The 24,824-nt window shown below is 37.4% G+C and overlaps 1 protein-coding gene and 2 long non-coding RNA genes across 6 annotated transcripts in view; 1 reads left to right on the plus strand and 2 right to left on the minus strand.

The window, feature by feature from the left end:
* The window catches only part of kdm6ba (lysine (K)-specific demethylase 6B, a), a 148,476-nt gene that overhangs the window by 21,453 nt on the left and 102,199 nt on the right, over positions 1-24,824 (plus strand). For all 4 annotated transcript variants that reach the window (XM_087260915.1, XM_087260920.1, XM_087260917.1 and 1 more), the window contains exon 3: positions 15,041-15,139. The gene's annotated coding sequence lies outside the window, so the exon portion shown is untranslated. The remainder of the gene's footprint in view (positions 1-15,040; positions 15,140-24,824) is intronic.
* Positions 1,811-5,441, minus strand: LOC147843099 (uncharacterized). The gene is made up of 3 exons (XR_015495553.1): positions 5,250-5,441; positions 5,047-5,173; positions 1,811-4,599 (listed from the first exon to the last, which is right to left on the minus strand). It is a non-coding gene; the product is annotated as an uncharacterized LOC147843099 (long non-coding RNA).
* Positions 7,293-10,396, minus strand: LOC147843100 (uncharacterized). The gene is made up of 2 exons (XR_015495552.1): positions 7,460-10,396; positions 7,293-7,338 (listed from the first exon to the last, which is right to left on the minus strand). It is a non-coding gene; the product is annotated as an uncharacterized LOC147843100 (long non-coding RNA).

The raw sequence follows: 24,824 nt of genomic DNA on the forward strand, positions 1-24,824 counted from the left end.
GAGGGCAACGGAATGTTTATGAATGAAAATGAAATTGCTGAAATGCAGTTAAAGTTGAAATATTAAAAATAAAACCTGAAATGACATGAAACTCTGGAGGAAATATTGGATAGCGTGGTGACTCAATGATGTTAATCGAACTATGTGTCATAACATGGCATCATGAAAGGAACATTCAAAAAGCAACTCATGTAAACACCTCAATCATATTATTGTCTTATTCCCATTACGGCAAATCATTAGATTACTGATGTCCATGTAAACATAGTCACAAGTCCCAACCCTAGAAAGAAAGGTGTTCCCAGATTTTGACGACAGCCTTTCCACAGGTCAGTATTAAGCTAATGTAATGTTAATTAGATAATGCAATACAAATATATAAAATATGAATTGATGTATACTTGAAAGTTTTATTATATTCAATTAAAATGATTTAAATGTATATATTTTATATAACCAAAAGTATTGGTTCAGGCACTGTTTTGGCAGTGATATAATTTTAAAAGTATCGATTTAGCACTGGTATTGATTGAAATAACCCCAAATGATTCCCAACCCTAATGATAACGCGTGCCTGTCAATCAATTCGGTACGCAAAGGAAACCGGACTGCTACCTCACTCTGTGATTGGCCTAAAAATGGTTGTGATCAGAGCTTGACAACTTTTTTGATCACCAGCCACTGTGGCTAGTAGATTTCCAACATTACTAGCCACTTGCCATTTTCACTAGCCACAATTTTGTTGCTTGGAAAAAATATTTTGTATTAGTAAATGTGACTTTGACATGCTAAACTGACTTGATGTAGATGTTGTTTTGTCCACATGCCTCCTCATTTATTTCACTGTTTGTGTGTGTTGTGTGTGAGCTTGCTCACTGCGCGTGAGCAAATGGGTTGTGTCGCATTGCAATTGGTTTTTATTTCACATTACTTTTTAGGGCTCAAAAATAAGGATCAATAAGAATTTATCAAATTTATCTTTGACCACACCAAACAGAAATAACTATTTCTTAGCCACACATTTTAAATGTGTCAAAACAATCAAATATATAGCCGTATTGAAATATTCACTTTTTATTCAACAAAACCTTTTTTTTTTTTTTTTTAAATTGACGTTTAAAAGATCTATTGTCATGTATCTGAAATATGCACAGTAATCTGTCCTGGCTAAAGGACAAAAATAACTGTAAGCAAAAGAAAACAGGTAAAAACATATGAGTGATAATGAAAGGATGATCACGTGCCTGATAATATTTAAAAACAAAAGCAGTGACTGCTGCTTCTGCTTACAAAAGGAAATATATATATATAGTTTTTTTTTGGAGCTCTTGAGCTCTTAAAAGCAGCAGGACTATGGGTACACAAGCATCGCTTTTTGTCCAGTCTATTTCAAAGAGAACCGATCGGACCAGTTGCTCTTTCTCTACACACGGTTATTTTGCGCAAGTAAACAGGAGTGCGCGCTTTTTAACAGTCACGCGCATCACATCATCAGAGCGCGTGAGTAATCGTCCTCTCATAAGGTATTCACCTGCTTTTTCTCGCGCGAACACAGTTCTTTTTGACGGTCGTGCTGCTTTTCAATTCTAAGATCACATTTGCACGCATATTGGGCCATCCTTATTGTCGAACCCTGCTTTAAAAAAGTAACATGCAATGTAAAAATTATTTCCAACCTGCCAAAGTGGCTAGTGGGAGCGGCTGTCTGACCCGCCAAAGCTGAAATCTTCCCGCATTTGGCGGGTTGGCGGGTGTTAATGTAAAAACCTGGTTGTGATTTAGATCCTAATTAAACATTAGGTATATATATGGTATATCCAACTCGGGGAGAGTTGAAATCAAGTCAACTTTATGGGAATGAGCTATGACGTGGTTCGACGGCAAGCAATCAGAATGAAGAGAGTAGTTCAGAGAACACAGTCACTGTGAAATTTGGTTCCGACCACAGTTCCCAAGGGTTTGATTTATTGCGTTCGCCTTATTTCCAATTATTTCCAATGTTTTCTTACAGGAACATGCAGTAAATAAGTTACTGGTGAGTTACTGATGTGCATTAATATATATATATATATATATATATATATATATATATATATATATATTCTCTTGCGACAATACAAAACAGTATTGCTTTTTCAGGATATTTTTAGACATTTGGACACACTGGATAATTAAGGGGAGCAAAGCCACACCACATGCAACTTGCAATCTTCCATTGTTAAATGAATTTGATAAAAAAAAGTGTGCTACATTTTTACACTAGAAAGCATGTTTAATGCAGGAATGTAACTGATATGCTGCAAGGGCCCCTTTAAATACGAGATAAATGTAGCGACCTTGGACGCTCTCACCGCTTTCGGTGTGAACGCACAGTTAGAGTCCACAGAGTAATATAGAATTTAGGCCTAGATTCATTCAATTACTTTCCATTGGCTTAGTCCTTTATTTATCAGTGTTCATAACAGCGGAATGAACCCCCAACTATTCCAGTATATGTTTTATGCAGGGGATGCCCTTTTAGCTGCAACAAAGTACTGGGAAACACCCATCCACTATCACGTTCCTCAAGCTCTCATACACTACGCCAATTTTGCTTACCCAATCCCCCTATAGTGCAGGTCTTTGGACTGTGAGGGAAACCAAAGCACCTGGTGGAAACCCACGCGAACACAGGGAGAACATGCAAACTCAACACAAATGCCAACTGGCCAAGCTGGGACTTAAACTAGCTCCCTTCTGTTTGTCACCCTTTATATTAGAATAAATGTACAATACAATTGAAAGTTTTCTATCTGAGGCTTGCTGTTGTTTCATTCATATTTTTTCTGAAGGATGAATATTGTCATTTGATGTGAAAGACAGTAACCCATTGTCCCCCACTCACAATATCAGGTCAACATACTGTACTGCCATTACACAGTACAGTGCTCCTTGTGTTCATTCAATGGCTAGGAAAATTGCATAGTTGCATAGTACAGCTCACTGACGAATTGGAATGAGTCTTTCTTATTCTTTGTGTTGGTTGTGTGATTTGTATTGAGGCTGTCAGGAAATGCAGTTGAGTTTGTTTGTTTGCCTGCACTCGAGTCTCAGTCTTTTTCTCTCTAAGAACTCATTAACCTCTCTTCAGTCTGTGAGCTGAAGAAAACAGCGGGGAGCTTGTGTCTGGTCTACGTCACTGATAAGCCATCTAATGGCATGTGTGAGCGTGTGCGCGCAGGACGTCTGTTCGGCTGATGGTGGGAGGTCGAGATGTGAACTGAGGGCTCGTGACTTGGACTCAAGTCAGACACGGATCCCAATTTGGAAGACCTGTGACTCGACATGGCCAATATTAGAATAGTTGAGACTCGACTTTGACATTTTGGTAGTTCGTGGTGACTTGACTCATTCTGGGCGAGTCATTGGATGATGGTGTGAAGCACACGCTGATGTTCTGTTCTGTGTCAGTCTGCCTATACATAATGTCCTAGAACAAAATTAGAGAGGAGCAGCAAAAGCACTGCACAAGAATATCACGATATACCAGTTGACTTGATCCAATAGCAATTGGAGATTCAGTCATTTCTGATTCATGTTAACACTGTGTTCTAGCAAGACATGAACTAAAACACATTTAAAAGGATCTGGTCAAGAGATGATTTTGAATTACATCCATCTATTACCTTGCACGGATTACTGGTACTATGGTAGTATCATGATACTATGGCTCTAAAATATTGGCGGTGGCACTGTAGTTTGTAAATGGTAGTATCGTCATTAACAGTTTATCTAGAGTAGATTGTGTTGAATGTGGGAAATTCACCAAAATTATTTCACGTTTTTGCAACAATCGACCATTTTATTTGAATAATTTGTGGAGCCCTTTAAGGTTGCAAGTTTTCTGATGTTTCAAATGCACACCTCAGTCGGTTCATTTCTGTTCCTCTCAATATGATTTAGTAGCTACAACAACCAAGACGATCTCTTAGGGCCTACTCACACTATGCCATCCGTACCGTGCCCAGGCCCGTTTCCCGGATCGTTTGAGAAGTGTGAGTGCGCTGAATCGGGCTCAAGCACGGTTCACTTGGCCGGCCCTGGCCCGGTTGGAAGAGGTGTGCCTGAGCGCAGATCACGTGGGCTTTGGCGCAGTACGCTTGTTGTGTGTGAGTGCAAAACGCGCCAAAGCCCGAAACTGAAAGCGAAACGTGACTTTTAAGGGGTTGTTTCATATGGGTTTATTAATCATTCTTACTGTTCAGTGATCGCAAATCACTGAGTGATCTGCCGTAGTTTATTAAAGACGCAAACCCCTCACTGCACGTCAGCTGCGCGCCTTCAGCATTCCTACAGCACGAGAGCTTTATGATTGTTTATGAGCGCCAAAAGTGGCGGATCTGTCCGGTGAAATATCTGACTGCGTGTCCCCGCATCCCTAAGGACTGTTTGGCGAAATATTTGACTGCATGTCACTGCATGACAAACGACTGAAAGGATATAACTAGAGAAATCTAAACTGTGCTACTGGGTGAGAGCGTATGGCAAGCCGTTTTAGCATTTAAACCTTGTTCTGATTATCCATAAATATATTTAGATATATCTCTAATTATATTTTGACTAGTCATAATTATAATTCGACTAGTCAGATTGGAGATATCTGCAAATATATTATGACTAGTCATATTCCTCCATTGACTTCCATTGAAAAATATTTGCAGATATCTCTAAATAAGTTTTGACTAGTCACAATTGTAATTAGAGATATCTCCAAATGAATTTTGACTAGTCAAAAATCCAATTCAAGATATCTACAACTGTAATTCGACTATTAGTAAATTAATTAGAGATATCTTCAAATATATTTGTAAATATCTCTAAATATGACGAATTAAAGACATCTCCAAATGTATTATGACTAGTAAAAACTCAAGAGATATCTCTAATTACAATTGTTACTAGTCAAAATTCATTTGGAGATATCTCTAATTACAATTGTGACTAATCAAAACTTATTTAGAGATATCTGCAAATATTTTTTAATGGAAGTCAATGGAGGAATATGACTAGTCATAATATATTTGCAGATATCTCCAATTTGATTTCGTACAATTGTAATTGCAGATATCTCTAATTGTCATTCTGAGTAGTGGAATTATAATTATGACTAGTCAAAATATAATTAGAGATATCTCTAAATATATTTATGGAGTCAGAACAAAGATTTAAATGCTAAAAAGGCTTGCCATAGAGAGCGCTTCTCACAGAACAGAGCAGCAGCGATGACGTAAGCGTGCCGAGGCCTGATATGGTGTTAGCGCGGGCCGTCGGGGGAGACGGTAGGGGGGACAAGCGTGCTTTGGCCCGGTTCGAGGCAACTGTACCTAGTGTGAATACGGCCTTAAAAAGAACGACTCACAAAGTGAAATTTTGAATTACTTTGGATTGTTACCTGAAAAGACAAAAAAAAAAAAAATAGATGAAAAACCCAGAATAGAAGCATTGAAACAATTTTTGACCACTTCATATAGCCCAATTTTGTTGGAAAAATGCTATTTGCTAAATGCTATTGGTATAATTTGTATCTTTATTTTAATGTATTTTTTTGTAGGTCAGTTATCTACAAAATAAACAAAAAGAACTAATTTTAGGTGAAGTGACATGCAAATAATACTTTTTTATACAATAGGGGGATTATGAATTAAATGCAAGACCTATTATAGCATGTAAAATATAGTATTTCTAACAATTTTCTTTATAATTTGAGTTATAAATTACAGTGTTGCAATACTACTTGGTATCGTGATACTTCAGCTGGTATAGTATCATAAGATGAATTAATGGTATCACGACAACCATACCTGAGAGCAATGGATATTTTAAAATATATATATATATATATATATAAATTCTAAAATATCCATTGCTCTCAGGTATGGTTGTCGTGATACCATTAATGTATATATATTACAAAAACACATCGATCCGTTAGAAAAGACATGCGTTAACTCCCTGGTGGTGTTTGTGGTAATTTGATGATTTATTAATGCACCTATTGAATCTTCAAAGTAAAAGCCACTATATTACAATATTAGACAGCATGAAAAATCCAGGATTAAATGTACAATCACAGGAAAAAAGTCATATATGACTTTTAAACAGATGATTATCCTTCCTATGATTTTTTTTTTTTTTTCAAAATATTTCCCAAATGATATTTAACAGGAAAATTTATTTTTCACAATATTCCCTGTAATATTTTTTCTTCTGTAGAAAATCTTATTTGTTTTACTTCGGCCAGAATAAAAGCAGTTTAAATCTCTTTTAAAAACATTTTAAGGTCAGTATTATTAGCCTCCTTAAGCAATATTTTTTCAATTGTCTACAAAACAAACCATTGTCATACAATAATTTGCCTAATTACCCTACCTTATCTTAACCTAATTAACCTAGTTATGCCTTTAAATATCACTTAAAGCTGAATTGTACGGTGGCCGAGAGCTTAACATCCTGCAATTTAAGAAAACATGCAATTAGAAAAAAACTCAGCAAATTAAGAAAAGATCTTCCGTTTCCGTTTCCCGAAAAGATCTGTTTGACAGCACACGTGTTGCAAATTCTCACAACGCAAACTAAGGCTGGGTGATCTCGATTAACTGAACACTTTAACCCGATTACGATTCATAAATTCATATTTATTTATTTTTTTATTTTTTTATTTTTTTTGCCCTCATAGTTCACTGACAAGTTTTGCACAGTAAATATACTTATATATTACAAGTGAGAGTTTTCTGATTGAAGGGTGCATTAGTTCATTTTAAATAATTGAAGAAAAAAACACACTATCAACAATCTATAATTATTAATGAACATCAAGGCTGGTTTTTAATTCTGTGTGGCGTGATCGTCATGACCCACGGCACATGCCTTGCGCGCAGTCAAGCTTTTATACTTCTAGGTTCTGTTTCTGCAACCACTTTAATCATAAAGTAAACTCAAAACAAATGTTTAAAAACTTCTCCCCACGTTTATCATCACTATCAAGCTGACCAATCACAGAGCTTGCACTATGCATCATCCCAACATGAGGTTAAATTTTTTGAGAAGTGTGCATCAGCGAGGGCTGCACGAGACCATAAGCATGCGCTTGACGCAGAAGTATAACTAGCAACAGAGTGGGGTCACATGACTCCATACACGGTAGGGAAATTAATAGAAAAAATTGACCTGGAAAACTTTGATTGATTATAGGTTCTGAATCTCGATTACTTTTTGATTAATCGCTCAGCCCTAACGCAAACACATTTTTAAAAAAAACCTGCTGCATTTTCTCACAATGCAAACAAATTACGAAAACGCCTGCATTTTCTCACACTTTTAAAAAAGCAGAGAGTGCAATAGAAGTGCCATGTCATAAAGCGTGAATCATCACATACTGGTTTCTTGAATATGACAAATGGCCTCAACATGAGAACTGTACTCAAACGGCCTCCACAGTCACCAGGTCTCAATCCAATAGAGCACATTTGGGATGTGGTGGAACGGGAGATTCGCATCATGGATGTGTAGCCGACAAATCTGCAGCAGCTGCATGATGCTATCAAGGACCAAAATCAGGAATATTTCCAATACCTTGTTGAATCAATACCACAAAGGATTAAAGGCAGTTCTGAAGGTAAAAGGGGTCCAGCCTAATACTAATAAGGTGTGCCTAATAAAATGACTGGTGATTGTGTATATGATCTAATAAGTAGTTGTGATCAATTTGACTGAAGTCACCACAGAATTCCATAAGTGGCTATGCATGATGTAACTGTAAATTGACAGGGTAATTAATGGTTGCTTTAATTAGGCAGTTGTTATGGGAGTCCGCCAGCAGCCCAAAGCTCACAGGACAGCCATGGCATAACTTTAATTACCTGTGGGTAATTTTGAAGGCTGTACCCCATTAAAACACACAGACACTCACACACGTACGCCTCTCCACATTGTGTGAACAGCGAGTTGGCTAGTGGCAGATGGATGATTTGAGCGTGTGTGCGTAAGCTCTCACACTGCGCCGCGAGTGTCTGTTCTACTGTAGCTTTGTTCTCACTTTAGAGAAATATTGAGAGCGACTCTTCAGGATTAGAACAAAGAGGACACACGCAATCGCAAGATGTTTACGTGTGACTGCGTGTTCTTTTCTCTGTCTCGCGCTGTCTGTTATTCTGTTTCTCCTGATAAGAGTCTGTCTGTAACAGGCTTACGATTCTTAAAACCTTCAAAAAGAGACTGTCATGCTGTCTTTGTTCCTCCGGTGCAGATCCTCCTCGCTCTCTCTGCTTTTTTAAAGATGTCAAATGTGTTTGTTTGTTTTGTCTGTTTGTGTTTTTTAGAGCGCTAACGCATGCTGTGATTGGGTGTGATGAAATCAGCGAGGTGTTTTGATTGGTGGAGTTAGTTTTGGAGTTTGATGTTGTCGTTTTGGAGAAGGATTTAACTGTTAATGATGCAACAATTCCGCATGTTGCTGACACACTGAGCGTCCACATGTGGTGGAGAGATTAAAACATGAAAACATTTAGCTGTACACCGTTATTCTGATATGTGTATTACTGTACAGTGTGTTGAAATAGTTTTTAAAATAGACAAAGCTTTTTTTTGAATGTCACAGTGGCTCAGTGGTTAGCACTGATTTGAGTCTTAGCTGGGTCAGTTGGCAATTCTATGTTGTTTCCATGTTGGCATGGATTTTCTCTGGGTGCTCTGGTTTCCCCCACATTCCAAAGACAGGTGCGTTTAATAAACTAAATTGTTCTTAGTGTATGTGTGTGAATGAGTGTGTATGGATGCTTCCCAGTCCTGGGTTTCAGCTTAACGGGCATCCGCTGTGTATATCACATGCTGCATAAGTTATTGGATCGTTCTGCTGTGGTTGACCCTGATAAATAATGGGACTAAAGGCTGATTTATACTTCTGCGTCAAGCGAACATGTATAGTCCGGGTCGTGCGGTCGCATAACCCTTGCCTTGGCTGAAGCTGACATGCACCTCTCAAAAAATGTAACTACACATTGCAACAACGCGTACAACGCGTGCAACAACGCAAGCTCTGTGATTAGTCGGCTTGGTATCGGTAACAAGCGTGGGCGATGCTGAGAGCAGTGAGCCTGATGAGGAAAGTGTTTACAATTGATGACTGATGAGTCCCGTGAGGGAGCACTAGATGGAAACTTTTGTTTTGTGTTTACCTTATGATTAAAGTTGTTGCATGTCTGTATTAGCTACTTGTAGAGTTCAGAAAAAACAAAACTCCCGCTAAGAAACTCGACACACAGGAACATAAAAACCTACTACCAGCTAGCATTTAGGAAGTGTTATTGCAGAGCAACACAAACAGCAGGCAGAACTATATAAATGCACCACAACAGGCAAGGTATGCGTCGTTGGCCACTCCAATCACTGAACACAGAAGTATAAAAAATGAATGAATGAACAAAAAATCTTTAAAAAATCATTTTTACCCCAAAAACAACTTTTAAAATGGCTTATAAAGTCATGAAATTTAGTTTGTCAAAAGTTGAAGTAATTTATTCCTTTTAAAAGCAAACAATTGCCTCAGTTTCAATATATTTTTGTTTTTTTTTTACTTTCTCTCTGCAGGAATACTTAAGAGCGTAACGTGCTGCAATTTAAGAAAACACATGCGATTACAAAATTCACCAGCAAACTGAGAATAGATTTTTTTTTTGTTTGACAGCACACATGCTGCAAATTCTCACAACGCATACACTAAACTTTTCTGACAGGGTATTCGAGTGGCATCGAGTGTCAGAATGTTGTGGGACTGCTATACATGAGCAATTATTATCCTTGTTTGATTATTATATGGTTTTTATTATAGCTTTTTTTTAAGCTTGACGGCAAAACATGATTGCCGTTATGATGTATTAAAACATGTTCTTGTTTGTTGTAAAAAATCCTAATAATGACACAAAGTACTAATTTGTGCGTCTCCTGACTTCCGTGTACAGCCATGTTGCTGTTGTAGATGGTGTATTCTGGGAAATTTTCATACCCCTTGGTTTTGAGTCTGGTCTTGAAAAAACTAAGTTTGAAGGGATTTCTACCCCAAAACAGGGGATATGAGGAAGGTCTAAGAGGTAGATTTGGGGTTGGGCCTTAGCTCTCTCAGCCACCATACTCTTGGCCACCGTACAAACCAACTTCTGCAATGATTTTAAACACAAAATGTCAGATATATATTTAGAAGATGGCACACTCATCATTCATTCATTCATTTTAGCTTAGTCCCTTTATTAATCTGGGATCACCACAGCAAAATGAACCACCAACTTATCCAGTTTATGTTTTACGCAGCGGATGCCCTTCCAGCCGCAGCCCATCAATGGGAAAATAGGACAATCAATTCACCAAAAATAAAAAAAAATTCATTAACTAAATCCAATAAAATAAAAAATAAAAATGTAATTCATTATTTCTGTAGAAAATGAATCAATAGATAGCTAAGTATTGTGTGGCTTTTTGGAAGTCTGGACTATGATTTTTTGATTAATGTGATGAACTACACCTGTGTGAAGTTGAGGACAACTGAAAACAGACATCTGCTAAAAAATGACGTCACGACCAGTTGAAGTCAAAACAACTTTGGCACAGAAAAATCGTGTTAGTTTTGAGAAAAGCTTTAGTATTATTTGTGAAGACACTCCTGGTTTTTTGTTTTTATCCAGTGCACTCATATTAAGTGCAGCTTAAGTATATGGAGCCATCAGCTGATCTGTTTGTGTGATCTGGTTTGTCTACTGTATTTCAGACAGCCTTAAAGGAGCAGTGGTCCCTGTGTCCACGAGCAGCCTTATGTTTTGGTTTGTTGTGTGTGTGTGTTGTTTTTCCAGGCTACCTTTAAGTCAGCGCCAGGCTTCTGTTGCCATGATGAACGTGGAATCCAAAAAGCTTTGCTCTCCCTGCAGCTCAGGCCTATTATGACATCTCATTGGCTGATTGTCCTGCATGGGATTGTGATGCGGGCTGTCAGCCGGCCAATAGGGCACAGACTGAACGAGGGCTGTTGCTAGGGGGAGTTGCTTGGAAAGGAGTCAGCTGGGTTTCTCTCTCTCTCTCTCGCTCTCCCATTGCACTCATTGACTCCATCTCCCCCTCCCGCTTTCTCCTTCCTGTCTCTCTTTCTTTTTTGCACTTCTACATGTGCTGGGGGAATAGAGCACATGTTGAAAAATTCACTGAATATTTCATGTTGCTCTTTGGTGTGTGATGCAGTGTTAAAATGTGTGTGTGTGTGTCTGTGTGATGTGCAGAATTGTTTTGGTTTGGCATTTGTTTGTGTGTATATGTTGTGGGTCTCGTGGGAATATAATGGTATAGCCATACTGAGAGAGATCTATGTACAAAGTATCACGTAGGCAAAGTTTCCCTCAGTCGCCCCCTTTAAGCACTGACCCCAAACCAGCGGCTTCACACACTCCTCCTGCAGAACAATGTAGCACACATGTAGTTGCTGAAGGGGATTACCTGTTGACCTATATTGTTCTTAAATTGAACTCTAAATTAGCCTTAACCTACATGATTCTAAGGACATGTGCAGGCATTGTGCAAGATTGGGACTTTCAATTGTGCCCATGTTTCTGTATAATGAGTCCTGCATGCTTGTACAGTGCATAATGTATTTGTTTTATATATTTTAGTATTTTAACATTTTCAGAATTAAATTAAAATTATTTCAAAATAAGTGGAATAAAATGAACACAAAAATATGATTATTATATTAATTTTTTAAATTATATCAATTTAATCAAGTGTATCAGTTTTATTAGCTTAACGCAGACATATTTAGTTCTGTAGTATATCTTTAGTCTTTTAATGATGCCCTGTTCTTGTGTTGTAATAAGTCCAAAAACAATTCAACATTACAACATTTAATTGTTTGGCAGACACTTTTGTCTAAGGCGATAATTGATGGGACATTTCAGCAATTTTTTTTAAAAAGTGGCAATTTTAGGAGCCGAGCACCGTTCTTGCAGTAGAAACCAAACACAAGCAATTCTATTTTGTATGTGTGTTGCTGTCCTGACCTTTGAAATGTGAGCTAGAGAACTTGGAAATACACTTACTGGCCACTTTATTAGGTATACCTGACCAACTGTTCGTTAACACAAAATTCTAATCAGCCTATCACATGACAGCAACTCAATGCATTTAGACATGGACACATGGTCAAGACGATCTGCTGCAGTTTAAACCGAGCAGCATCAGAATAGGTGATTTGAGTGACTTTGAATGTAGCATGGTTGTTAATGCCAGACGGGCTTGCCTGAGTAGTTTAGAAACTGCCAATCTACTGGGATTTTCACATACAACCATCTCTTTCTTGTAAGGATTTAGGCAGTACTGTATGTAATAAAGAAAAGAAAAAAGAAAAAAACGGTACACAGAAAAAAAAAGAGAAATTTCTAACAGGAACTGTTTAATTCAAAGGGCATATAAGAGCTGCGCATTTAATGCATGTACAGTTGTTTAAAAATGTGTGGAAACATGCTTCGCTTGTTGTGTGTGCATCATTGCGCATGCCTAAAGTGCAGAGTATACCTTGGATTTAGGATGGTAATGCCATGCTGAGCTAGTCAAGATGCTCATTCCAAATTCCCAGATGCCACCCTAATGGATAGGATAATTAATAATTGAATCACTCTTTGCGAGTCTTGGTCTTCTTTGCCCTTATTGGACAGTTTAGGGAGACACTTGAGTGAATAAAGGAGTGTAGCTGCTGTGAACAGTATTTGGGTTGTGTCAAATGATATTTGATACAAGCTGTACGTAGCTCTGGCAGAATGCAGTATTATAACACTCCAGCTTAGATAAATCAGACCACAATGACTGGAAAACAATTGCATCATGGTTTTTCTAATTGCTTACATTTTCCCAGGATGCCTTTCCTGCTGTTTTTTAGCTTTATTAGCCACTCTCGCTAATGAAAGCTTCCCCATTGCAATCGATTTCTGCTAATGTGAGATTCCAGTTTCTCCATCACAGCAGATATTACCATAATCCTCAGTGCGTATGTTGATCCGTCTGAAAACAATAACACTCGGAGGAGTGTTAAAGCTTGAAGTGGAGAGTGTGTTGATGAGATACAGTAGATTAGATCAAAGTACTCAACTCCGCAGCCCGTCTCTCTGCTTCTCTCTGTCTCCTCTGGCACAGATCCAGCTGTGGAAGCTCTATAGTGGATCTTATTACCATGTCTGCTCTTTTTTCTTTTCTTGTAGTGGTTATTCTAGGCATAGACCTGTGGAAGTCAAAGACATTTTTAGCATTTGAAGATTGAACATTACTCTGCTTTCTATGCTTATTTACGCAGTGTTCTGCTATGGTGTGGGCATTACTGTACTGGGGGTCAGTGAGTTTTTCTGTAACACCAGTGATGATCAGATTACATAACATAGCTCAGCACTTTTCTCAAAAACGCACAACTATTTTTTTCTGAGTTATATAAATGTATTAACAGGCTGTAATTTGGCACAAATAATTGATAGTTAATTAGTAGAAATAAATATGCTTTTTAGAATATGTTTGCTTATTTTGGTTAACTTTGCCAACCGACAACCGCCGCTCGTTAACCGAATATTAACCGAAATATTAACCTAATATTAACCGTTAACTGGTCAGATTAATATTAAAATGTTATTTTTTAAAAAGAATATTATTGACAATGACAATGAACCTTAAGGCTCATATGTTGACTTTTAGTAAAGTATAGGCTACTATAGCATATAACAATTTTGTTAGGTACGTGTGGTTGCCGTCCCAGGAGTTAACTTATGTTTTGCAGTTGCAAATTTAGGGGCGATTGTGCTTACAGTTTTCAGTAGAGCTTATAAGGCCATGTCCACATGTGCAGTGTGCATTTATCGTAAACGAAAATGTTTTTTTAAAGAATGTTCAAAAATTTGGGTTTCAGTGACCTGATACTGTGTTTTATGTGTAGAAAAAAGCTGCAATTTAGACAATACGCAAGTGTGTAGACGGCAAAGCCGAAGGTTGTGACTAAATTCAGTTGTAGATTTGTGATTTTCTCTAGTGATTCTGCTTTCTTAACAGCACTAGTTCATTAATTTCTGATTAATCAGCACATTAACTCTGCTCCAGAGTTATTTTAAGTGTTATTTCCCAGTGGTAGAAGTTCATTTTGCTGTGAATCAAATTGTGTATCAAAAAAGTCAATTTTAAAGAAAGAATATCAGTAAAAGGGCAAAGTTATATGTAGATAGGGTTTCATGGAAGCATAAAAACAAGACCAATAACCTTATTACCACATTATTCCATAATTTCTTATCATTTATGTAACTAGTTTTTTCTATACTTTGTCAAAAGTTCAAGCGGCAACTCTAGATTTCTTGAAAGATTTTTTATTTATTTTTTTGGATGAATCTAGAGACCTTCGTGATTATGTTGATGTGTTTTTTTGTGAAGGAAAAAAGTAGTAACATGAAAACTGAATTTATTTGGGAGGGTTTGCATCCATTTTTAATCTTGGAATTAGGGGTAAGAAGTTGAAAGCCTCATATGATAGCAAGTAAATCAATTACTCTTTTATTTCTTGAAACCTTTTATTTGGTTGTTTTGCTTGCATGTCTTTGACAAATTATTGTTATTATTTGTGAATTATGTGTTAAATGTAAAAAAATTACTTCTAAAAGGAAAATGGCAGCAATGAACTTTGGCAACTATAGTTGCTGGCGGGTGTAAATGGGCTAACAAAAACAAGCAACTTTTATGTTTTTGTTCCTATGATTCATTGAATATAATCACTCATTGTCTAACATACTGTGTGATACAATGATAAAAATATCCAACACTGTAAAATATAGCTTGTTGGTGGTGAAATACGGTGCAATACATGCATTATTGAGTAAGGAGTGATCTTGACTTACACAGATAGACGTGGATGGAGACTTGCTCTGTGTTATTTTTAGCCTTTCTTGTTTTGTCCTGAAAAGCAGAAATGCATAATGCACTTCTTTTTCTCTTCTCCTCCTCCCAGATTTACCTTCTGCTCCGGAAAGAAAGAGGACGAGATGGCAGAGAGAGATGTGGAGAATGCGACAGGAAGTGGAAGAGTAGAGAAAGAAAAGGTCCACAGGTGAGACAGGATGGCAATTATCAGTGCGAGTGAAGGATGTGCAGGTGTGTGCGCGTGTGTCTGTGTCTCAGTGCATGCGGATGAAACTAAGTGACAGTTTAGGAGACTAAATCTACCTTCTTTTCTCGCTCTCAGTGCAGTTTGATTGACAGACAGCATGTGTAGCTGTCATGCAGTGACAGCTCTCAGGAATTGCACTTTCTGACATATAAGCCAGATGAATGATTGGTTTGCTAGATAGATAAAACCATTTAATGATAAATACTAGGGGTGCGAATCTTTCGAGACTTCACCATCTGATTCTGAGAATCCTGATCCAATTCCAAAAAAAATGTTTTGACCTACATTTTTTTCCTAATTCTTTAACTTCCCATTTTACTAAAAAAATAGTAGTTTCTGTGGTTTTGATTTTATGATTGGAATCTGTGTCTAAAATATATTTTATTGATTAAGTTATATTCTTAAGTTATATATAAAGTGTATTCATTTTTTTATGGTATTGTTGTTTATAACATTTTAACCAAGAACTATCTCCAAAGGAATAAAAATAAAAAAATAAATAAAATAAATAAATTATATATATATATATATATATATATATATATATATATATATATATATATATATATATATATATATATATATATATATATATATATATGTGTGTGTATGTATGGGTGTTTACTAACTCGATTACTAATGGGTTGTGACTGGAAGGGCATCTGCTTTGTAAAACATGCTGGAATAGTTGGTGGTTCATTCAACTGTGGCCATCCCTGATAAATAAGGGACTAAGCCTAAGGAAAATGAATGAATGGATGAATTTTTGGAACGTGAAACTGCTTTTAGTTCGGAGCCACAAAGAAAGAGATTTAAAATCTAGTCGTTCATAATGCTTCATTCATTTTTACGTTAATCAGACCCCCTAGTTTTTTGTGACTCCACAATCGCTGAATCTAACACATAATCAGCAAAAAGTTGAATTTTTTTGCGATCTTCCTAAAGTCTTAATCTAAATGCAAAATAATCACAAAAAAATTTAAATAATCTCATAAAACCCTCAAATTCCAAACCATAAAATCAAATTAGATTTATTTCAGTTTGCAATTAATTGATTTACATGACTTATTGAAGTTGCATACGCAGAGCACATGATCTATTTGAATGTCTCAAAAAATGACGACTCACCTGCACCCTGACAATCATTATATTACATGGAAGTGGGGGGAAATTGTTATTTTGCAGCCTGTGCAGTAAGCAGATGCTGACGAAGCGTGAGTGATTTACATGTAAAGTCAATGCAACGATACAATTAGACATCCTGTGGCGCAAATCAAGTGAATAACACTGCACGAATTGGGCGTTTTGTGCGTTTGCCGCACCTCAGACTGCCAAAGAAAGTGGGAGCAAACATCTAACAAACGGAGCAGTGGAATACACAAAAAAGCAAGCGGCTGACAATGATGGAGATTGGTTCAAGGATGACCAACATACATGTAAAGCACAAATAATGTCATTCAATTTGCTCACGTCCAGCAGCCGTCATCCTTGAAAAAAATCTTCATCATTGTAAGCTGCTTACTTTTCTGTTTGTTTCATTGCTCTGTTCGTTAGATGTTTGCTCCCACTTTCTTTTGCAGTCTAACATGCAATTTGTGCCGTGTTATTTACTCGATTTGCACCACAGGATGTCTAATCAGTAATTTTTATCGCAAAAAAATGAGTAAAACTAGGCGTTCTGGTTAGAACCACACTGTCCATATACTTGGTGATTCCAAACCCGGTTGCAAAGCAAAGGAGAAGGTTAATGTCATGTGCCACATGACAAAAACAGTTTCCCTTTCTGCAAGGAAATTGGAGCATCCTGAAGCTGATTACACATTGTATTTGTAAAATCTTTAGGTCTGTGCATAATTGTCCAAATTAAGCAACTTTGGCAGCATATGTACTTATCCCTGTCAATTCTCATTATATTTCTGTTTTAATGGCCCACGCCATTACAATCTAATTAAAGTGCTCAATTGATTCTGAACTATTGAGAATTAGTTTAGAATCATTAGAAAATGATTCGCAATATGTCAATGAATAAATTTTTTTTCTCTTACCCCTAATAAATGCAAAGATGAATGAACAGACAGACAATGATTCTGTAAAGACTCATCCTGAGATCTCAGTCTCTACATTACTGTTTTTCTCGATGAGTGTTTGTCCTCTGACTGCTATGGCAGGCCATTATTTGACTTCTTTTCTCATCTTATTGCATCTCACAGAGCAAGAGAGATGAAGAGAATAAAAAATAGTGTCTAAAGTCAGAAAAGGGAAAAATAGAACTGAGAAAAGTGTTTGTGTGTTGGTGCCGGTGTGTAATAAAGGTCTGTGAAGGATGAGGTCCCTGCAGTCGAGGGCAAATTGACTGCAGGCATGTGAATTACAGAAGACAGGCTACGTGTGTAACGTTCTTTCATCTGTCTGCTCACACATTCCCTCCTTTTCTCAGGTGACTGATCCTCCCCCAACACTCTTTTTTTTTCTCCTTAAAACTGTCTGAGATTCATTCTGCCTCTCTTTGTCTGGCTCTTTGTTCAGCAGGAGCTGAAGTGTGGAGAGAACGTTCTGTCTCCATCTTTCTCATTGGTATGGCACATTCTGCATCAGTGTGTGTGAATGGCAGATATTCTTCCAGTTTGGCTGTGGAGGATGTGCTCTCTTGTGTAAAGAGCTCACCGAGTCCTTGAGTTCAGAATTACTTGTTTTTTTTTCTCTTAGTCAAACACAAATGCAGGTCGGACGTGATGTTATACTCAGAAACACACCGTATAGAACATTCTGCTGCTGTTCCACTAGGAATATGTGACACACACACAGACTGCAGCTATATAACAACCACAACACAAAGACACCGAAACCAGAGAGCTTTTAGATGTGGTGTCTAATCCCGGTGGAAAAATTTCTTACTCTTTCATTGCTGAATAGATTTAAGTGAGTTCTCAGTGATGTTAGACTGGATGAGGTTAGTTCACCCATTCTGTCATCGTTTATAATCATTTTATGAGATCATTTACTGATTGTGATATGATAAATTCTGTTTTTTTTTGTCAAAGGAAGACCATTATAACTCTGTACTGTTTCTCCTAATGTTCTATAGCCAAATCAGGTTGGCCGATTTTTCTTTACAAAGACTTAAAATATCTTTGTTTTTGTTATAAAAGGCCTTAAAGTCTTTAAATATCCCTGAATCTAGATTCACTTGGTCACATTATGGGATTTAGTCACATTACTGCAAACAAAATTTGTTCAGTTTGATGGACATTATGGGCTCTATTTTAACAATCTAGGTGCAAAGTCTAAAGTGTATGGTGCAAAAGAATTAAGGGCATGTCTGAATCTACTTTTGCTATTTTAGGGACAGAAAAATACGCTCTGTGCCACGGCGCATAGTCGAACAGTTGTGCTTGTTCTCTTAAAGATTTATGGGTGTGTTTTGAGCATAACGTGCATTAAACCAATCAGAGTCTCATATCCCATTCCTTTTAAGAGTCTGTTGCTTTGTGCCATGGCGCATCTGCCATTTACATGATGGACTTTGTAAGAGTAAAAACTGAATGCTTTGTTAGCGAGAAAACAGTTTAACAGATCATTAACAGCACGAGGATAAAGAATGAGCCTCCTCCAATCGGCCTCTTTACTTTTCACTTTACTTTTACTCTTTACTTTACTCCTTTGCTTTTGTGGATAAGGAAACAATGTTGTACACTTTACTGAAGACATCCATTAGCCTGCATATTTCATTTTGTTTGTTAAGCGCAAATATTTGTTTTAAAACTATTTCTAAATTCAGTTCTAATTTCCAGCTAACAAATAAATGAACAATAATAACGAAGTGTGGTCAAAAAAACAATTATATCCAAACACACATCGTATTCTTATGCCCCATATGGTAATGCAGACATCTTCAAAGCCCAACAAGTGGACAAAACTAAATTTGTTTTCATTAGAACAAATATAAATATGCATATTATTATAATATTAATGCATAATATAATAAATCACACTGCTACTACTAGTAGCATACAAATGCAAATTGTCATGAAAAACTGAAGAAGGGACTGTTTTTTTATATAGTTATGTAGAAAATAATGATTTCTGTAACATTTTAATCCTTTTTTTTTGTGTGTGTGTGGTGCAAAACATGAAAATTACTGTTGCGCTGGTATAAAAATAGCAACAAATTGCGCCAAACACGTCTTGCCCCTAATGTGCTGGGTGAATGATAGGGCCCAAAAACGGTTTACTATCATTGGACTGACTGACAAAGTTTTTCCCTGCAGTAGTTACTGTGTTATCTCTCAGAGAGAACTAAAGTAGTTGATTGAAACACGTGATGTGTGGTGCGCAAAAGTTTAAAAAAGAGCTTACAGACTCCTGTTTCCTCACGCACAGATTGTTTCCCAGTGGAAACAATCCACCATGCTTAAAATATAACTGGTGCACTTTATTCTGTTTATCATAGAATGATAAGTGACGCTCATGCACCAAAAGTTCTGCTTTCCAAAGGGTCGATGTAAAAATATTAAATTTTTTGAAGGTGGTGGTACCCATGTTAGCTTTAACCAATTATTGAACAGATTGTTAATATCCAATCAAGCAGTTTATACTTCTACGTTGAGTGATTGACATGACCCACTGCACCTGCATTGCACACAATTGTGCATTTATAGTTCTGCATGTTGTTTGTGTTGCTCTGCAATTACACTTGCGAAACACTAGCTGGCAGTAGGTTTTTATGTTCCTCTGTGTCGAGTTGCTTTTCGCTGGTGTTTTGTTTTTTCTGAACATTACCTTAATGTACAAGTAGGTAGAGCTGCACAATTCTGGCTAAAATGAGAATTACGTTTTTTTTTTTTTTTTTTGCTTAAAATAAAATTCACGATTTTCTCACAATTCTTTAGATGTAAAATAAAGGTTAATATGAGTAGGCTATTAATATAGTTATTTCTCAAACATATGGTAAAACAGCAATAGGCAATGTGTAGTTGTGCTGTTGGTTAAAATGCTACATTTTGAATAGACTCGGAATGGTGGACTTGAACAGACTTTAAAATTGTCCTGGTCATTAATGTACAGTAAAGTGATGACATCAGAATACAACTATTCATAAATCTGATGTTTAATTACTGTGTTTGAGACATTTGCTTACAATCTGTCATTGACAACATTATTTGACCGTTTTTTTTCTACTGGTAAACTCAGACATTTGTCATTATCAGATTACATCTTGCATTATATTCAACATTATATAGGCTAGAGTAGTTATACTGACACTGTTAAACATTTATTGTCATTCACAAAACTTTGTGTTCGCTATGTAAAAAAAAAAAACATATTAAACGCTTGTTGTAATCATAACTCTAAAATAATCTAATTGATATACCTGCTTTGGGTTTCATTTTCACTGCTAAGTGCGGTTCATACTTCCCGCTCGACTCCCAAGCGATCACTCTATGCCACAAACTGAATGTTATTTACAACTCTATTGCCTGTTATTCACAGCCTATGGAGGTTCTGTTCACTAAAGTAGACTTCATTCACAGGTGCGCCCTCTCTGGTGACAGCTGACGGTCAGCTCACGTCAATTGTGATTTTGTGGTTGCAGATACATTTTCTTCGAGACAGAAATGACATGTTTGGGGTCAATTATACCTTATAAATACAGCATGTGACTCTTTCAACACTATTTGGAGGTGTCCACGTTGCTGAGCAACGTATGTAAAACAATGTGAAGACTTTGCTTCTCTTAACTTAAAAATATGATTGAAAGAATCAGAGAAATGCTGGATTAAGATCATCTATGGTGTCAAATCGAGATCGCGATCTTTTTATGATTGATCGTGCAGCTCTACAAGTAGCTCAAACTCGCTTATTTGGAGGCAGGAACCTGCGGACATGCAACAACTTGAATCATAAGGTAAACACAAAACTACAGTTTTCATCTAGAGCTCCTTCATGGGCTTTGACACTTGTAAACACTCGCTCCAATGGGTTCGCGCAACTCTCTGTCCCGCACACATTGGTCACAGCTACCAAGCCGACCAATCACATAATTTTTGCTACGCGTCGTTGCGATGTGTAGTTAATTTTTTTTGCGAGTTGCACATTTGAGTCAGCCACAGCGAGAGCCATGTGACCGCGCGAAGGCTGCTCTGGAGCGTACCCGTGTGCTGTACGATACATAAATATAAAAAAACATATACATCAAATCAAATGTATCAAAATATATCAAATGTATCAAATATACATCAAATAAAAAAAAACATAAGAGATTTTTCTCAAATTGGATATATTTAAAAATATATATATTTTGCTATATATATTTTGGTCCCCTTATGCCTCTGTTAGACACAAATGAGCTGCACGCAGAGAGAGGGCTTTTAAATTAGCTAAGAGTAAGTGTGTGTTTGTGTGTGTGTGTGTTTTGGTGTTGGAACACCTGCCAGCTGTTTCCAGGTGAGTGAGTGGAGTATATTAATGCAAGTGTTTGTGTGTGGTTTAGTGTCAGCGCACTGCGTCTGTCTGCTAGTCCCAGAGAGGGAAAAGTAATCTCTGTGTGTGTGTGTGTGTGTGTGTGTGTGTGTGTGTGTGTGTGTGTGTGTGTGTGTGTGTGTGTGTGTGTGTGTGTGTGTGTGTGTGTGTGTGTGTGTGTGTGTGTGTGTGTGTGTGTGTGTGTGTGCGCGTGCGTGTGCGTGTGGTTTAAAAAAACATGCGAGGCTCACTGGTTAAAATATACAATGTGCAGGATGAAAGCACTTTCTTTTCCTTCCTCTCAAACCGTCACCAGATTACTTCAGTCTCACGTGTAAACACAAAAGTAACTCTCTTTTTGGGTTTGAGCTATTGTGCTGTAGCTGCTGACCTCGGCACATATAGAAGTCTCACACACTCCCACACGCTTACCTGCGATACTGTAACCATTAATCACACAGACCGTGCCCGGAGTCTTTTGTAACTGTTTTATCTAGACATGTTAACCTACACACCTCCTCGTGTGGAGCATTGCTTCAGTGTGTGTGTAGGTGTTTCGTCTGTTTGCCCAGCAGATATAGAGACGCGTATAGATGTGTGAACCCTTGAATTATACAGTCAGACATAATGGCATATTCACAATGAACTTTCCACTTGTACTCTTTGTGTTGTTTTCAGCTGCTCTGCGTGTTGATGTATCTTGCAGTAGCTGGGCTGCTTTGATGGTGCAGGCAGGGATATAAATAGTAAAGCCCCATCTGATCTGGTCAAACTTAGATAAACAAATGCACATACGCAACCAATATCACACATCTCTGCGATACATATATTGCATATGCTGTTATTGAGATATTGATAGTTTTGCAATATATTGTGCAGTCCTAATGTATAACTCTTTACTCACAGTTTTGATCAATGCATCCTTGCTGAATATAAGTGCTAGTTTCTAACCTCAAACTTTTAAACTGCAGTGAAAGTAAACTTTACTTTGAACGGAAGGTCATTGTCGTCCTACAATCTACACATGAGCGAGCAGTCATGGATGAGATACATAGATGGAGTGATCGTGAAACTCAAACGTTTTTCTCTCTGGTGTTAGCATATCAGTAAATGTGTTCTGCTACAACACATATATGTGGCCAAGTGTAAATGAAATGCGCATATTCAATAGGGTTCAGTCAGTGAAAATGCATGCAATGCCTTCAGCTGTGTTATATTATATACAGTATGTGTTTTTTATGCTTGATTACACCAGCCATAACGATCAATTACAAAACGTTTGCGTTAAATACAGGTGGAAATAGAGCTTGCCCGCTTTTGATCACTCCCAGAAGTAGTCAAAGCTTGCATTTAATGGCTTTATTTTATAGTATAAATTCAATAATAATACTTATCAACCTGAAAACATTAAAGAGTCCCTATTTTCCATTAAAAAGGTCATATTTTGGTTTTTGGGGGTCTCCAACAACATGCTGATATGCGTGCAATGTCAAAAAACACTTTTATTGTCTTATAATATACATTTATTTTTACCTATTATTCCAGCGACTCCCATATGAATCCTTCAGGAATTAATTTGTTCCCAAAGCCCTCCTTAGTGTGAAGCTAATCTGCGGTGATTGGTCCAATGACCCAGTCTGTTGCGATTGGTCGACTGGGTTTAGCACAAGATTGAGAGAGAAGCCCACCATGGATATGAAATAGCAGCCAGAGAGTATGAGAGCCCAATGCAGGAATGCAATAAATAAATGCAGTTAAAGACCAGCATATACTCTACTCTTAAACCTAACCCCAAATTACAACATTGACACACATTCAGTATTAATCCACATTAGCAAAAGTTGAACTATTAACGTTATTATACATAACGGCTGATGGTGGCCATCGCAAAGGCAAACAGGATCGCCAGTTCAGAAACGCATTAAAATTAGTAAAGGAAGAAGTACGCGGCACGTTTTTAATGTACTTTTGGACTCAATATGTGAACAGCCCCATTCAGATTTAACCTGAGAGGTACAGTACAAGCACTGATCTATAATAGATACGTGATTACAAGCCACACTGAGCAATTACAAGTTACAGCACACAAGTTACACGCTTCCATAGAGGCAACTCAGGCGGCCGCCAAGGGCAGCAGAATAGAGAGGACGGCGTCCGCAACATCTCCTCACTTTTGTCCGCAACAGTCCTCCACAATGACCTGGTTCTCGCTGTTGTACGCACAATCACACTCCCGTTTCTCGTTTTCCCTTTCGGTTTGAGGGCGGCATGATCATCTTTTGCCTAGAGCACCAGTTCAGTTCGAACACTTTCTACACTGAAAAATTTAGTTTCTTTCTTCGGTTGAACACAAAAGAAGTTATTTTGAAGAATGCTGGTAATTGCACAGTTGATTTAACCCACTGACTCGCTGGTTACCAGCATACTTAACAATATTCCCTTTAAGTGCCTTGTTCCTTTTCAACTGTATAGTATGTTGCTGTTCATTTCCGTATGGATCAATTTCTAGACCTTTTCCACTGCAATCTGTACATAATTCCTACCTGGTACATTTTTAGTACCACCTTGGAAAAGGATCTAGTCAAGCCATACCAATAGCTAAGCTCGATGCATACACTGTTGATGAGCACCAATTGGTGCAAGAGAATCATCACTACCAGCTACAGTACCAGTGTCATTAGATTTGTGACATTTTATTGAGACTCCAAACCTACTATATTTAAAAAGTCAGCAGCAGTTAAATTCAATTCATCTGGATTTCTATAGCGCTTTTACAGTGTAAATTGTGTCAAAGCAGCTAAACATAGAAGTTCTAGTAAATTGAAACTGTGTCAGTCCAGTTTTCAGAGTTGAAGTTCAGTTTAGTTTAGTTCAGTGTGGTTTAATTTTCATTGCTGAAAGTCCAAACGCTGAAGAGTAAATCTCAGGTCCACAAGTCCCAAACCAAGTGAGCCAGTGGCGACAGTGGCGAGGAACAAAACTTCACAAATTGATGAAAGTGAACGATAAAAAACCTTGTAAATAACCTTGTAGCATTATAGTCAGTAGAAGATGTTTCTCTTATTACCATAGGAGTGGATCTAGTAAGAGCTGGATGGGATGCAATGAAAATGATGTCACAGCAGTAAAGGTGACAACTATAGTGATAATCACTACAGTGATGCAG

This window comes from Danio rerio, chromosome 7, assembly GCF_052040795.2.
Source record: "Danio rerio strain M-AB ecotype USA chromosome 7, GRCz13ab, whole genome shotgun sequence".
Classification (NCBI taxonomy): Eukaryota; Metazoa; Chordata; class Actinopteri; order Cypriniformes; family Danionidae; genus Danio; species Danio rerio.